We start from the raw sequence: 13,373 nt of genomic DNA, 5'->3' as shown, positions 1-13,373 counted from the left end.
ACAAGTACTCCTTTTCTTTTTGCGAATACAGACTAACACGGCTGTTACTCTGAAACCAACCAGGAGTCCGGGGCCTTCTTGGGGGGGCTGCGAGCAGGCTTCAGGGTGTCTGCCAAATAGGGCCAGCATTAGATTCACTGGGGCCCAGGGCAGAAAGCTGAAGGCCTGCCGCCCCGAGCCCCGCTGCCTGGGGCTGAATCCCAGGGCCCTGAACCTCATAACTCGGGGTTGAAGCCAAAGCCTGAGCAATGTAGCTTCCTGGGGGCCCCCTGTGGCCTGGGGCCCCAGGCAACTGCCCTGTTTGCTATCTTCTAATGCTGGCTCTGGCTTTTCTATGCAGAAAACCAGTTGTTGTGGCACAGGTGGGCTGTGGAATTTTTATAGCATGTTGGGGAGCCTCAGAAAGAAAAAGTTTGAGACCCCCTGCCCTAGGAGAAACAACGAGGTGTCCTTGTGGCACCTTAGAGACTAACAAATTTATTTGGGCATAAGCTTTCGTGGGATAGAACCCACTCCCTGCATCTGATGAAGTGAGTTTTAGCCCACGAAAGCTAATGCCCAAATAAATCTGTTATTCTCTAAGGTGCCACAGGGACTCCTCGTTGATTTTGCTGATACAGACTAACACGGCTACCAATCTGAAACCTGCCCTAGGATCAATATCATAAATGGCTACTCGCTGCCTCTAAGGGTACATCTGCACTGCAACAAAAGACACACGGCATGGCAGAGGCTGGCCCAGGGGTCTGGCTAAGGGGTTAAAAATTCCACCGCACATGTTTGGGCTCAAGCTGGAGCCTGGACTCTGAAACCCCATGAGGGGAGTTGGCCTTAGAACCTGGGCTTGGGGATCTCTACACTGCTATTTTTAGCCCAGCAGCCTGAGCCCTATGAGCTGAAGTCAATTGACCTGAGCTCAGAGTCTTGATGCCACCGTCTTTTTTTATTGCATTGTTGACATATCCTGAGAAGGTTGATGTTAGGAGCTGACCCAAAACCCAGTGAATCAATAGGAAGGCTCACTTTGACTAGGCTTTGAATCAAATTCTTAGTGCTCAAGAAAAAGTCCTAGAATTTGACAAATTTTGTTTCTGGTCATTGGTCCAGGGCTAGTTCATAGAAAAATTTACCAGTCTTGAAAGCATTTTACTTGTCTGAAAAAGTGTTTCTTTGCCCCAGCAAGTCATTTACTGGGCTGAACAGTGGGGGAGTCACCTAATTTTCTCAGTGATTTTTTTCAGTATTTTTGTTGTTCATGAATGTTAATTTAGCAAAGCTTTCAATCACTTCATGAAACTTAAAGAAAAGTTACTTTGTCCCTTGGCTGGGTCCTAGCCAAGCAAAGTCTGAGATGCCCTTTGAGTTCTGTGTTGCAGCTGAGGTGCCACAAGAAGCTCCTTATTCCACATTTAAGAAGAGCCTTTAATGGCCCAGTGAAGCTAAGAGAGCAGAAATGATGGACTCCAGGGTTATCGCCAACTCTTTTAGAAACATATCATAAGATTTTTAATTTCCACATAGACAGCCATCAAACACAGCTGGAGAGACCTCTTCTTATGTTTCACATAAAGGGTGGTACCTGCAAAAGAGCAGTAACCCCTGCCCTGCAGCACTGTGTTGGTATGGGCTACACTAGGCAGCAGCGGGGCTTGTCCCCGAGATGTGCGAAGCACCACAGCCACATTGAAATCAAAAGGCAGTGAGAGGAGGGTGCTCAGCGTTTCTCAGGATTGGGCCCTACTCTGGTCAGTGCTCTGAGCCACATTAAGAGTTCCAGTCTGAATAATCTGAGAGCGTTTCACCCACAACCACAGAGAGGGGGCTATTCAAAATAGATCAGAACCAGTGGTGGGCAACCTGCAGCTGGGAATGGTGAACCGCAGCCACTGGGAGCTGCTGGCGGCCGTGCCTGTGGACAGTCAATGTATACAAACTGCCTCATGGCCTGCCAGCGGATTACCCTGATCTTATTTGAAGCACCGTACAGGACAGCCCTATTAATTGACTGCTCTGATTAAGTGCCTCAGTTTGTCTCAGCAACAAACAACAACAAAAACTCTTTCAACTGAAAACTTCTGTGTTACAAGACTCAAGCTTAGAATTGCGTCCTGGGTTCAGATCTCTTGGGGTTTCACTTGCATCATGCAATCTCTGAGCAATCTGGTCCATTTAGAAGAGTCTTCATTAACATGGTCCTGATTAAGCAGCAGTTATTGCCTTTCACTGTTACTGGGCTAAACTGGATCTCTGGGAAAAGCCCAAATAAAACAGACTTTCTGGCCAAAAAACGGGCATCTGGCAACCCTAGTCCCTGATGTGGTTGACCTCTAGGCGCTACCAAAATATACATGTTAAACAGTAATAAAACTATAGATATCATGAATGCAACTGTGGGTGCTCAGTGCATCAAAAATCAGCACATTCAAATACCTAGTCATGTACCCATGTACTTTAGGTAACTAACTGGGGACCTATGTGCCTAATTCACTTGGAATGCGGTCAGCATGTCAGGGTTAACATTCTACCTGCAATGACATGGTGTGGTTGCAGTGTGGGTAGACCTCCCGGAACTAGGTTTATTTGCGCTAGCTTGGGTACTGGAGCAATGAAGCTGCAGCAACACAGGCTTCAGTGCAGCCTGTCCAAGCCCACCTGGAACCTTGTAATTCTCCACGGGTGGGGCTTACACTGAAGCCCTTGCTGCTGCAGCTTCACTGCTCTGGTATCCGAGCTAACAAGTTCAAAGCTAGTTTGGGAATGTCTGCACAAACTGCAATCGCACTGTGGGACTGCAGTGTAGGGATATCCTCAATGGCCATTGGGCTAGTGGGGCATGGGATTGCAAACAGGGGCACTGGAACGGGGGGCCATGCCCCCCACCACACTTTATCAGCCCTAAGGGTGAGCGACTGGGTGGAGGTGGTGGGGTCTTGTGGGGAAGAGGTGGCGTGGGAGCAGGGCCTTGGGGGAAGGGATGGTGCAAGGGAGAGGCCCTGGGGAAAAAGGGTGGCATGGGGGCAGGGCCTCAGGGAGATGGGGTGGTGAGGGTGGGGGCTCGGGGAGAAGGGGTGATGCCAGGGAGGGGTCTTGGGGGAATGGGCAGTGCTAGGGTGTGGACTCAGTGTGAAGGGGCAGAGTGGGGACATGTGTTTGAGGGGCAGGGGTAGGACCTCAGGGAGAAGGGCCATGGGGGGACACCGTTTGGGAGCCGGTGGCCCCCTCACTTTTTGGGACCTTACACCACTCCTGATTGCAGGTGTTCCTGAGTTCTTCATCCTACTTGCTGTGTAACTCTCATCTGGTTTCTTCTCTTGTCAGTCTCTTAATATCCCTGTCTATAAAATGGCTGATAATAATGCTTAATTACCTCACATGACTGTTGCGAGCATTAAATGGGTAATGTTTGTGAAGTATTTTGAAGGTGATATAAGTGCTAAGAATTGTGATATAAGGTGATATAAGCGCTAAGTGCTAAGAATTGTCTGCAAACATGCCATGGCATGAGTAATAGACAGGGTCTTGACACAACCTCAGCTTTATGTTATCCATACATATAAACACACATATATTTAATCACCTAACACTTCAAACTAGTGACAGGAAATCTGAAGCCTGTGTTATTTTAGTTGTGTGAAGAAGTGCTCTATCCATTTAGCAGTGCTGTGTGAATGCGTGTTAATAATAAAATAACTCATATTGCTAGTAATAACTCTGGTGCACACGAACAACCTTAAAGTCTGCAAATCTCAGTAGCATTTGCTGAGTAAACTCTTTGGGATGGAACCCAGTGTCCCTTGAGCAAAAGCTAAAAGGTGGTTAGACATTTGACTTCCATTGAAAGTCAATGGGAGCAGTGAGCCTAACTCCCTTTTGTGTTTTGGAAAATCTCTACCATAATAACCATAATTATGGCTAGCAGAGCTAAAAACAATAATAAAGAGTTTTTAAAGTATATTAGGAACAAAAGAAACCCGAACAATGGTGTAGGCCCATTACTAGATGGAGATGGTAAAGCTGGTAATGATGCAGAAAAGGCAAAAGAGTTCAATAAATACTTCTGTTGTTTATTTGGAAAGATGATGTACTTGTAACACATTAAAAGGATAAGGTATGTTCCAGTCTATTAGCAGCTAAGGAGGATGGTAAATATCATGTATTAGGAAAACACTTTTAAGTCAGTAGGCCTGTAGAACTTACATCCAAGAATCCTAAAAGTGTTGCCTCAGGAAAGCTCTGTACTGCTAATGTTAATTTTTAAGAAAACTTGGAATACTGGGGAAATTCCGTAATATTTGAAGATTGCTAATATTGTATCAATATTAAAAAAAAAAGCAAGAGAGATGACTCAGGTAATTATAGACTGGTTAGCTTGATATCAGTCCTGGGCAAAATAATGGAAAAGCTGATACAGGGTTCTTACTAATAAAAAGTAAAGGATAGGGATATAATAAATGCCAATCAACATGGTTTCATGGAAAATAGGTCTTGTCAAAAAAGCCTGATTTCATTTGTTTATGGGATTACAAGTTTGGTTGATAAAGGCAACTACACAGATGTGATATACTTAGACTTTTGTAAGGTCTTTGACTTAGTACCATACAATATTCTCATTAAAATATTGGCACTATACTATATTAATAAAGCACATGTTAAATGGATTAAGAACTGGATAGTGGACATATCTCAAAAAGTTGTTGTCAATGGGGAATCATCATTGAATGGGCGTGTTTCCAGTGGGGTTCCACAGAAACCGGTACTAGACTGTCACCGGATGCACTCACTGTCACTTTATCTCTTTTTCTGTTATAGCTCTCCACGCTCCCTTTGCATCAGGGGTGACTGTCTTTTGCAGTCCTTTACGGTCCACAGCATTCTTTTAAACACCCCTTGTATCGGGGTGACCAGGTGCCCACATTCTCCATCAATTGTCATGGGGTGCACTGACCGCCAGTGAGCCTCCTGCCGGCTGTCCTGGGAATTAGCTTTCCCAGGAGAGGCTTGTGCTCCCTCTCTGGTGGTGTCTTCCCCCATCCTGTCTTGCTCTGTGGCCCTGCTCACTCACGGATCTGCATTGTGGCTTGGCTCATTGGTCAGGTCACAAATGTCCTCCCTTTCCAGGGAAAGTAACAAAGTCTTTCCAGAACAAAATATCCCAGGCAATCCACTGCCCTTTGCCTGGTCTATGCCATGTCCTCAGTGGCTGGTAGGAGAACCCAGGCCCTCCCTTTACGCCAGATTTCAGCTCAGGGGCCCTCCAATCAACAGCCCCGGCCTGCAATGTCCTACCTTGCTACTATTTCCTGAGTCTTCTCCTACCTTCCTGGCTTCCCCCCTCACTGGGTTCGCCAGCCTCCCTCCTCTCAGGGAGTAACTGTTGCCAGCTTCCTGGCTTATATAGACCCCCCCAGCTGAGCCTGCTTCCAGTCAATTCCCTGCTCCTTGGCTCCTCCTCCACATGCAGCCTGTTGTGTTAATTGGGCCGCCTGGCCATCTTAACCCCATCCAGTCCTGTGTAGGGTGGACACTCCATCACATAGAATCATAGAATATCAGGATTGGAAGGGACCTCAGGAGGTCATCTAGTCCAACCCCCTGCTCAAAGCAGGACTAATCCCCAATTTATGCCACAAATCCCTAAATGGCCCCCTCAAGGATTGAACTCACAACCCTGGGTTTAGCAGGCCAATGCTCAAACCACTGAGCTATCCCTCCCCGCAATAGGCCCAATGCTATTCAACATTTTCATCAATGATCTGGAAGTAAATATAAAATCCCTGCTGATAAAATCAGGAGATGACACAAAGATTGGCAGAATTGACAGTCTTAGAGAGAGATCTGGATTGCTTGGCCAGGTGGGCCCATCAAACAACATATATTTTAATACAGCCAATGCAAAGTCATATGTCTGGGAACAGGGAATTCGGGCCATACCTACAGAATGGTGGAATGTATCCTGGAAAGCAATGACTCTGAAAAGGATTTCGGGGTCAGAGTGGTCAAGCAACAGAACCTGATCTCCCAGTGTGATGCTGTAGCAAAACAGGCTAATGCCATCCCTTGGATGTGTAAACAGGGGAGAAGTGAGTAAAAGTAAGGATTTAGCCACGTCATGTGGCACTGGTGAGACTGATACTGGAACACTGGGTCCAGTTCTGGTGTCCACATTTTAAAAGGTTGCTGAAAAATTGGAGAGGGTGCAGAAAAGAGCAATGAAAATAATTCACGAGCTGGAGAAAATGCCTTACAGTGAGAGACTGAAGAAGCTCGGCCCGTCTAGCTTAAAAAAGAAGATTGAGAGCTAGCTTGATTACAGTGTATAAGTACCTTCACAAGGAGAAAATAGGGACTAGCAAAGGGCTCTTTAATGGAACAGAGAAAAGCATAACAAGAACCAATGGCTGGAAGCTGAAAGTAGACAAATTCAAATGAGAAATTAGGTATGAATTTTTAACAGTGAGGGTGATTAACCACTGAACAAACTTCCAGGGAAGCTGGTGGATTCTCCATCTCATTATGTATTGAAATCAAGATTGGACGCCTTTCTGGAAGATGTGCTTTAGTCAAACCTGAGTTATTGGGATCAATACTGGAGTAACTGGGTGTAATGTAATGGCTTGTGATATACAGAAGGTCAGAATAGATGATCTAATGATCTCTTCTGGCCATAAACACTATAAATCTATGAATTATCTATGAATTATAATAATACTTGGCACTTATGAATAATACCTTTATCAAGGTATCCCCAAACACTAAACATCCATAAATGTATTAAGCCTCACTGCAAACCTGTAATATAAATACAATTATACCCATTTTACAGATGGGTGAACTAAAGCACAGAAAGGGTAAATGATGGGCCCAAGAGGATCAGCAGCAGAGCTTGAAAGAGCACCCAGTTGCCCTGAACTCCAGTTCTCTATGGTGACCACTATAACAGTGCCTGGCTTTCATGATATAAAACTCTGTTTCTAATCTTGTTTTCCATATTTAAAAACATAATAAGGCGAACAGGAAAATAAAAATATGCACCTAGGATTGATATGGTTGGGTTCACACAGTGTGAACTGCAAATCTGATCAGCTTATTTAGAATTTTTTAAAAAGGGAATGTCTCAGTGAAACAATCTGCACCATCATCTTAAAAAGACTCAAATCATCCATTTAATCTCCCATAGTATTACAGACCAATCCTTGCCTGCATTTTCACAGTGCCCTCCATATAAGCATCCCAAGGCATTTTGTGCTCATTAAGAGTTAATTAGCTTAGAGGCACATGCAATTCCTAAAAGACTCATTTTAAAAATTCTAAAAAGAACAAATAACTTTTAACTTTGGATTTAGAAATCCCAGAACTCGGAGCGTTCTTTACCTCATTTGGCAGTGGATTCTAAAGCCAGAGGGCAATGAGACTCAGTAAAGGCAAAAGAATGACATGACTTCATATAACATTTAGGGACAATAAGGAATTTAGCATTCACTGATCTCAAAGAGTGACCAGGGACTTTGAAGAATAGGAAATCCATTAAATGTGAAGCCTCTTAGCTAAAATACGACAGGAGAGTATTTTAGTTTGGAATAAATTGCTGAACAGGATGCCAGTAAAATTAATGCAATGTAGAAGTGATGGAGTGACATATGCTGGTCATTGTAAAATACAGTAGGATTCAGAAGCATCAACCAGTAGTGCAAGACCTAATCTAGAAGGCAATCGAAGAGCTACAATATAATGCTAATACTTGTCACTTATATAGAAATTTTCATCTGCAAATCTCAAAATACTTCACATGGGTGGATAAGCAACATGATCTCTATTTGTGCAGATTGGGAAAATGAGGTATACAGAGATTAAGGGTTCAGTCCTGTGAGGTGCTGAATGCCCTCCTATTCCTATTTACTCCAATGAGAACTGAGTGTGAGTAGTACATTACAAGAGTATTCAGTACTTTGCAGGACTGAACCCAGATCCACACAATGACTCAGTAGCAGAGCTGGGAATAGAGTACAGTCCTGATTCCCAGTCCTGTGTTGTAACTACTGGAATGTGTGGTCTCCTGTTCTTACACAATACTGAAACATAAACTACCATAACAGCATCATTGGCCTGATCTATCAAGTCAACAGGAGCCTTTACATTGACTTCAGAGGCAGTAGATCAGGCCCCACATCAGGTTTGAATCTTTCCGTTAACACAAAACAAACAAAAAAACCAAACCCAAACCAAATTGTGGATTTAATAAACAGTGGCCGAACATTGTGGAAGTAAGTGCTGTACAGACTTATCCCATCCAGCTCACAGGCATCCCTGGTATTCGGGCCAATAGATTTTCTTGGTCATGGCTTTACAATTAAACAACAGTCCTAAATTACTAAAAGGTACATAGCTAGGTAACTTGCCAATGGGGTAAAAGCCAGGAAATTCTTAGTATCAAAGGATAACATGAGCCTGGCGACAATTCCATCACCGGGATTCTTAGGAATATTGGCAAGGAAAAGTTGGCTGCCATCAAAAGAGTTTTAAAATCATGCACACCTTGGGGGTGGGAGTGGGGGTGGAGGAGAGAGGGGGAGTCTTTGCCATTTCTGCTTTATGAAACTCATCTGTGAGAATCTCTATATTTGGTGACACCCATGGTTACAGTTGCCAGATATCAGGACTGAAGACAAGAGTCCCCATCTTGCTTAAATGAAAGAGCAGAATAGATCTTGGCAATCTCAATATGACAGTCTCACAGCTGGTGAAAAAGGCAGGCCATAAGGAAGATGCAGAAACTTAAGAAAATAGAAATATTCATTGTGAACTATGCAGCCAGCAGGACAGCATGTAGTTGAACTAAAAGTGTAATGGCATAAACAGACTGCAAATCTTGGGGGGAAGAGGGGACTATTGACATTCAGTGCTTTGAAAATCCACAAGAATGCACAGTTTCTGATACAGGGTCTGATTCCTGAAGGGCACTATGTAGGAGGTGAGCTTTCCTACAGACTTTGGGCTTGATCCAAAATCCACTGAAGTCAATGGAGATAACACACTTCAGAGGGCTTTACTTTAGGTCCTGTATGCTAGGATACAGATTTAGCCAAGTACTTAAGCATGTGCTCAACTTTCAACCTTTGAAGTCAGTGGGATTTAAGCCCATGCTTTGCTAAATCAGGACTCAGATTCTGCCACATGTATGCTGAGTAATACCTTACTCATTGAGTAGTCCCACTGAAATCAACAGAGTAAGGTACCCACTGACTAAGGGTGGCAGAATCTGGCTCTCTAGCAGAATGAACCTTTAATTCGCCAAGTTCTTTAAACTCCCAAACTAAGTTTCTGAACAAGTTTTTTTTGTCTGTCTGCTTTTTAAATCACAGCTTCCATATGTTCCATAGTTTGATTTTTCTACATGAACAGAAAATGTAAGCCAGAAACAAGCTCTTCAGCATCAAAACCTTGCTTGCATTAGTCAATGAGGTGAGTGATGTGTGTAAGGCCAACTAGATCTGCCAAACTCTGCTGTCAGATACACTTACCCACCCCCACTGAAATCAATGGAGGTTGCATATGTGTAATTGATGGCAGAAATAGGCCTTCAGTTAGGTGTCTAGTTAAAAAAAAGAATACAGATAATTCTGAATCTGTAGTTGCAAAAGTATACTCTAAAATGGAACACTGGATTTAAAGAGCTCTTTGTTACTGTACATAAATAAGGTGGAAAATAAATGTCACTCTCTTTCAAGCTGCACTGTGTCATCTGTACCCTTCTGTAACTCCTGATTGCAATATCAAATTACCAGCATTATTCGCAGAGGAAAATCAAACTTTAGATCATAACATTACAAAACCGAAAACTTTTATTCATTTCTCAGCACTAATATTCCAAATGTTATAAATAATTAAATGTGTTCAAGTTTGCAGGGGCAGTCTTCAGGGTAAAACTGACATTCAACAGGAGTGGTAAGGATATTAAAATCAATAGATTATAAAGTAGAAAGCCTTTCGTAAATATTTTCTATTGAAATCCTGTCTTTGGGTTTATAGGGTTGAAATATCAGAAAGGTTAGATTTGCATATGGGTGGGATGAAATAGTCTACTAAACAGATATCACACAGGGCTCTGTTACTCCTGTCTCCCAAGTACTCTATTTTGCAGTAAATTACTGACATTTGGGGGTAAATGTTGAGCATGGGGGATTAGGTTCACAACCTCCTTCACTGATAACAGAAGCTGTACACGTAATTTCTTACACAATATGCAGAAAACGTACCCTCTTTGAAGGTAGGAATCAGTATTTTTCTTCGTTAATCCAAACAGAAGAAAAAACTGGCACAGAGGATTTGAATTATAAAGAGATACCTTTCCAAAGTCGCTGACATTAAATCATACGTCTCATCAGCTTTTTGTGGAATAGGGGTAAATGGCAGACAAAGTGGTCAGGGTATGTAGCAAATAGCTACCCAGCATACTTTGGTCTGAGCTTGGAAATAACTTTTCCATAGGTGGCTGGAAATTTATCTCCCAACACCTGTATCCTTGAGCCAATTAAGTAATCAGCTTCTTTCCATGGACTATGTCATCTGGAAGATACAGGTCTGAGAAGAAAAGATGGTAAAGGGTCATAGGCTGATTTCGATCCTTGTCTTCTGGAAAGAGTGGAAGTTCTGTGTGCAGGTGGAAGGCACTCAGAGACTTTGGTGATAGGGACCAAAGAAACAGACAGATAAAAAGACAGCCAGACTATTAGGAAGGTGGTTTGAGTGGTAGGGCAGTAGACTGAGGACTCAAGATACTGGCGTTCAATACTGTGCCCAATCACACATTTCCTTTGTGACACTGATTTAATTTACTGTGTGCCTCAGTTCCCCCTATGTAAAATAGGGATATTTCCCTAGTTTGCCTTCATAACTCAGCAGAGGCATTTATACAGTACTGCTGAAGGAACAGGACACTGCCAGGGAGCTCGTTGTGATTCTTTCCTGGAGATGTGCAATGACGATTTCTGTCTGATCATAACTGCTGCACGGTATCAATCATTATGTCTGGCTTTGGTTTATCCCTCAGGGACCAGAGGAGAGGGACTTTGTTTTAGCTCACATAGACATTATTTTATTTTGTCTGACTATATGTTTTCATTTCCGCTGAACACATCAGTATATTCCTCGTACACCCCAACTCAGGAGAGTCTACTTAATCACATTTATTAGAGTGAGCTGTGCACATATGTAACCTGTTACACATCCCTGCATTGTGCTTCTCACCAAAGCTTTAATAAAAAATAATGTATTTTTAAATTGAGCACCCTCAAGTTTCTCAGACCAAAATTGATAAAAAAGATGAGATGCTCTCATTGATTTGGCCAGAAGAATCCCTACAGCAAGAAAACCTGTTCAGTAGATCTGTTATGAGTGTTTTAACTATATATGTGGCGCAGCTCTCATGGTAAATTCCATATTTCTGTAATCATCAAACAAACTGAATTTGTTCTGCACATGTGGGGGCGTCAATCTATGGCATCTCTGATGTCTCAGCTAACTGTGCTGGGACGAGGCGAAAAATTCTTGCTCACAAAGCAGTTCTTATTTGGACACTCTTTCCCCCCCTGCTAGGGAGTTATTACCCTGCTTGTTCCTCAGTCCTTTCCAGGGCAGACATATTTTCACATTAGCTAGTCCAGTCTATTTATTTTATATCATTAGTGATTATTTGTTAAGCATCAACAATGTGCTTGGTGCTGGATGAAACTGTAGGATCAAGACAGTCCCTGCACTGTAGAGTTTACAGTTAAATACAAGACTGACAAACATTGGAAGACCCAGAGGAAGGAGTCACTTCAGTAAATTCCTACTCTGATTATTTTAATTTGGGGGCTTCACAGAAAAAATAGGGCTTTATGGGGGAAGAAGATGGAAAGCTGACTCTCTGAGGCTGGGAGGTCATTCCACACAGGAAGAGATGGATGGAAAAGATACAAAGACGGGAGTGGGAGAAGGAAATGAGAGGGGTGTTGAGGACCCTTTTCCTGTGGACCTTTGGAACCTTACTCTTCACCTGGTCCAAAATCCCCTGAAGTCAATGGGAGGCTTTTCACTGAATTCACTGACTCTTGGATGAGGCCCTTTGAATGGGCATATGGCAGGAAACTGTACCTGAAAAGCAATCCATCTTACTTCCAGAATTTGTTCATATCCACAGTGTGCTTCCTAAAGGTCATTAGCGGCCACAGTGAACCTTAAGGATTTGCTGGTTTCTGACAAGCCATTCTGGTGTTACTAGTTTGTCCATCTCAAGCTTGGTTCTGTGCACCACAGCTTACTAAAATCCTTTAAAATCTCATCTACAAACCTTTTGTTTGCAACTGGTAGAATGTGACAAAAAAGAAATAGGAGAATGTTTGCAGACCCTGTCTTAAAAATGGTTTTCATGAACTTCAAACTATAGGGAAAATTATCTGCTTGGCAGAGATCACTCATGTCAGATTTGAAGTAGGAATAATTTGAATTGGGGTTTCTAGAGTAGGAGGGGAAATTTGGAGACTGAGATTCAACTATAACTATGATGAGATTGCTGTTGTAATGCATTAGTCTTTTAATTTTATATAAACACACACATATCAGGTGTGTATAGATGTACTTCAGTGAATGTGATTATCCAGACATGCTGTTGATGAACATCTAAAAGGAGACATATACAGCAAGAATGGGAAGTACAAAGATCGAACAGGAATTTAGTTTAAGGGTTCAGTAAATAAACTATCTTGTTTCCAAAAAAAATTCCCCTGACTACACTAGATCAATGAAACTTAATATTTGTCTTTTATTTGTTTCATATACCTCTGGACTGGCTGAAAAAAAAATGGAACCCATACAAATGAGTATATTAACAAAAAATATTGTCAAATCCAAAGTTCCCACCTCTTCCAAAAACTACAGTTTGCTATTTACTTGTAAAACATTTTGCATCTAGGTTTAATTAGAATCTTTAAATTCACATTAGAGTGCTAGCATGCTAATGGATGAGCCCCTCCATTTGAGATTGATTCATTACTGTTTGTATTCGGCTTGCTTTCAAAACAAGTACCATTTCAATAAATGTAGAGAAACAAGCTTCTCCACTGAAATAAGCAGATGTTCCCTAAAGGAGGCCATGTTTCATTTTCCAGCTTCTGCTAGTTCTGAGTACAGTTTTGCACTTATTGCTTAGGTAATGAAGAATGTCCATGCCAAGTTTGCAGAATCATTCTTAAAGTCAATACTGCACCTGCTAACAAATGCCAGAAAGGAAGGTTTGTGGGCTTTTTTTTTTTTAACTGATCCTTAACCCCAAAGCCTTTTTCTGCAGGGACATACATAAGATTGGCTGTAAATGCTGAATAATTCAAAACAATGAA

General features: G+C 42.4%; 1 protein-coding gene across 1 annotated transcript in view; it reads right to left on the bottom strand.

Moving 5' to 3' along the window:
• Positions 1-13,373, bottom strand: part of ADARB2 (adenosine deaminase RNA specific B2 (inactive)) — a 425,682-nt gene that overhangs the window by 85,867 nt on the left and 326,442 nt on the right. The gene's annotated exons all lie outside the window — the stretch shown is intronic.

Source organism: Eretmochelys imbricata, chromosome 2 (assembly GCF_965152235.1).
Source record: "Eretmochelys imbricata isolate rEreImb1 chromosome 2, rEreImb1.hap1, whole genome shotgun sequence".
Taxonomy (NCBI): domain Eukaryota; kingdom Metazoa; phylum Chordata; order Testudines; family Cheloniidae; genus Eretmochelys; species Eretmochelys imbricata.
Note: the sequence above shows the minus strand (reverse complement) of the source record. Positions and strands in the feature narration are given on the sequence as shown.